Genomic DNA, 4,221 nt, shown 5'->3' on the forward strand with positions numbered 1-4,221 from the left:
GTGTTGATGTGTATCTCCTGCCTGAGTATCTAAGCTTCCTTAGGCCATGAAGCACTGGAGAGGACAATGCCTTGTCTCCTATGGTATTTTTATTGTAGTAATTCAAAGAAATCCCCAGAAGGGCTACAACTCTGCCTTGCTCGTCTGTACACAAAGAATTTGGCACGGAGCCTCTTATTACCATGGCAGACAGATGGGAAAGTCACACAGAGCTGTCACGTTACACCCCTACACAGGGACAGTAGCTAAAAATGAGGCTTCTTGAGCTTCAAAAGCTCTACCAAACTATGAGTGGCATGGAGAATCATAGAACCTTGGAATCATACAATGGTTAGAGTTGGAAGGGACCTGAAAGATCATCTAGCTCCATCCCCCTGGCATGGGCAGGGACACCTCCCACTAGACCAAGTCACTCAAGGCCCCTTCCAACCTGGCCTTGAACACCTCCAGGGATGGGGCATCCACAACTTCTCTGGGCAACTTGTTCCAGTGCTTCACCACCCTCAGAGTGAAAAAGGAGTCACCCAGTTCACCCTCTTCCAGGACACGGGTGAGGAACCATTGAAGGAAGCTTGGTCTGAGCAATCAAAAGGGACTGCTCTTCCTGCTTTGAATAACAGATTTGCTGAACACCTCCTAGGCAGAGGATGAGGATTTTTGCTGAGGATGTAAAAATCTTAGCTGAATTCAGGAAGAGAGAGGACAAATGCCTGGGAGAAAGACCCATCATGGATCACTAACTAGAGCAACTAACTGAGGCTCAGAAAATCTTCTAAATTGAAATAGTCTGAGGTTAGGAGAGTTTTTAAGGAGGTGAAAAGAATCACATATAGTTGTTCTGCCCACATTTCTCCCTACATGTCTGCTAACACCTGTGCAGAAGAGAGACTTCTGACCTTGGCCGTGAACGGGAACTGGCGTTCTGACTGTTTTCATGCCACTGCTTCAAGAGAAAGAAAATGTTTTCTTGGTAACCTGTGTAGGAAAATAAATAGGTTAGATCTTTTTCTTTCCAGTTTTGATCATGTTTTTGAGTTATTTTTCCAGTTTGGGGGCTTTTCTTCCTTCTCCGGTTTGTTGTGACTCCTGTGGTTCTGCTGGAAGATGGCTCATGGATTGACAGCTCTCAGCCCCCGCTTGCAGAGAGAGAGAGAGACATTAGATCTCTCTCTCAAGGAGCATTGCTGACAAGTCAACAGGAGCGACAGGAGAGGTTCACAAAAGCAACCTGGATGACTGTTGCCCTTGCAGCTACCTCTCCCTTCGTTGCTGAGTAAACTCAAGGTAAAACAAGAGAGCTGCTATAATACAACAGCACCCACACGCTCTTGCCTTGAACGTGGGAGACTTCTAACTCTCGTTGGCTTCTTATAGAGGGAGTAGGTGAAATGTTGGGTTAGGACAGCTGTCAGCAGCCAGGGCAACCACTACACAGCTCAGGGCTATCTTCCACCCTGCTTGCTCTCCTTCAAGTTAGACTAAACTGAGAGGAACTAAAATCTGTTGACACTTTGAGTTAACCTTCCTTTTAGTGACTAATCGAGGTTTGCTCCCTCAGTAGCTCTGTCTACAGCTGCCGAGGTCCCCAGTCAGTCATTTTCTACAGAATAAAAGACTTTTTTTTTTTTTTTTTAACTTATGGAGAAAACTTTTGGCCAGGAAAGATCTTTTTTGCCATTTCCATCTCTATTAAAGAGAGAAAAGCTCTTCGCTTATGCCTTACCCCTCCAATACTTTCCATGCCAGCTTTACAAAGAGTTATTTTCTAGATTCTTCATCTTTACTGTTTCCTTTTCTTTCAGTCATGCTGTATACCCCTGGGTCCCAATCCTGCACTCTGGCTGACAATGAACTTTCTGTTCCTGGGTGTATGTGTCTCTGCCTCACCTAGGTGACACCAGCTCGGCCTGGCACTCTGGCTGAGCCATTGATCATCCTGTCCAATGTCAGTCCTTCTCCCTGAAGTTTGCCTGACTGCTCTGCTGTAGATGGAAGGATTGAAGGGCACTACTATTTGGAGGTTATTTGCTCTGTTGTTCAAAATACGGACTTCTGCCGGTGAGTCTGGATGAGCAAAGACTGGGCCTCAGAGAGGTGGATACTTCCTTGGCAACAAGGTCAGCGAAAAAGAAGAAAATCCCAAATTCTTGTAGACGCAAACAGTTGTTTAAAAAGTGACTGTGACTTTTCTCTAAGCAATATTAAGACCTTTGCAAGTGCACAGAACTTCACAAAGTTCCCGTTTCACAACCCCAGCAAAATGCTAATACTCAGATATTTCTCCAGGAAGCGCTACACCCACCTGCAGCCTGACACTGCAGCCCCATCAGAGGAAGGCTGCGATCTCCTGGCCGTGCCTGTACCCTCCGCCACTGTCACACTACTCTGTGCCCTGAAGTCCCATGGAGACCTCGTCCCTTCGCAGCTGCCCACTACTTTCCAGGTAAAGGTTAATTACTCCAGGGGACATTTCCATCCAAGCTGTTGCCCGCAGGTTGCAATCCCTGCCTGAGCGCTATTTTTAGACCGGCGCCTTCGTTGCTATTGATCCCAGTCACCCTCTGTTAATTAGATACACACAACACACACAGCATTTGCAACTCATTTATCAATTCCGTTCAGCACCTCCCTCCCCCGAGATGTAATTTGGAGCCCTCCTTGAATCACGCTATTGATCTTTCCCAGCAACTTTGCTATAGGATTGTCTGTGTTGCAAACTATTTATAGATTCTTCTTCTTCTCCTGCTCTCCCTTGGGGAATCAGAAATGGGCAATGGTAATCAGACTTCTATTTTTAAGGAGTTGATCGAAACTGGGTATTTCCTCTTTTCTCATTCTTTCCCCTCCTTCCTTCTGTTGGTGTTACGTACAAGCTTCCTTCGGCAGGCGAGACCTTCTTTCTGTGTGGTGCTGTAATGATTCTGGCGATGCTCAGGTGATGTGATGCTGAATTTGCCCAGGGTGAAATCTTGTTTGCTGAATTAATGAAATGAATTCCTCCTCCTCCCTGAGACCAAGTTTCACAAAGGGTTTGTGACATGTTTTGTCTGCTCAGCCGGAGGTGCGCCTTTCAGCGGGCTTCTGTCTCGGAGACTGCCTTCTCAGCCCACACGTTTGATCCATTTGCAAGGCACTGGGTTCCCATTGCCCCCTTGTATCTCAGGAAGGGCATCCAAAGGCCTTAGGCAATGTGTAACCAGGAATGAGATACATGGAGTTGCTTTTAGGGATGGAGGAGGATAGTAACTAGCCCTGGGGTCCTAGGATTTGAGAAAGACCTAAAATGAAGGAACGTCACCTGAGGCTCAGAGAAGTCAGAAGCAGCTCAGCCTTCGTTGTATAGCATTGCAAATCCCATCTCTCACACAGGAGGGGGCCTACAGTGACCATGGGCAAGGTGACACCAGAGGGGACAGCCTTGTCTCAGGGCATACGTGAAAGCAGCCCCAGGCTTCTGTGGTAACACCTGCTGCTGAGAAGTATTCGGTGAAGTGGGAGAGAGGTGCGAAGCCCCGGGTCCACAGTGGGCCCGCGGCAGCCGTGGGGCTTGCAGCCCCCCCCCCCCGCCCCCAGCAGCATGGTGGCTCAGGAGCCATGGGGCTGGGTGGTGTGGAGCAGGGCTGGCTCCTCAGAGCCACGGGGACTGTGGCACTGCCTGTGCATGCTGTGTGTGTGAGGATCGAAGAGTGTGCCTGTGCTTTGGGGGGATTGTGCTGCGGTTGGGGAAGGGGCTGTGCGGTGTGCGTGGTGCGATGTGGTTGTGCAGTTTGTGTGGGGCTGTGTGGTGTGTGGGGGCTTTGGTGTTTGTGACGCTGTGGGACGGTTGGCTGGGGACTGGGAGGGGCTGTGGTGTGTGTGTATGGGGCTGTTTGTGTGTGGAGTTGTGGCAGTGTGCATGTGTGGCTGTGTAACTGTGGTGCGTGGAGCTGTGTGTGCGTGGAGTAGTGAGGGCGTGATGTGAAGCCGTGGTGTATGCGGCTGCAAGCGCGCATGGGGGCCGTGGTGTGTTTAGGGCTCTGTGTGTGTGGTAGAGCTGTGATGTACGGGGCTGTGTGTGTGTGTGTAGCTGTGGTGTGTGGGGGGCTGTGGTGTCTGTAGCTGTGTGTGTGGGGCTGCGGGGTGTGGGGGGCTCTGTGTGTGTGTGTCTTGCTGTCGTGTGTTGGACTGTGGTGCGTGTGCGCGGCGTCCGTGGTGTGTAAAGCTCGGTGTGTGTGTGCAGCT

Source organism: Charadrius vociferus, unplaced genomic scaffold, assembly GCF_000708025.1.
Source record: "Charadrius vociferus isolate BGI_N301 unplaced genomic scaffold, ASM70802v2 scaffold276, whole genome shotgun sequence".
NCBI lineage: Eukaryota > Metazoa > Chordata > Aves > Charadriiformes > Charadriidae > Charadrius > Charadrius vociferus.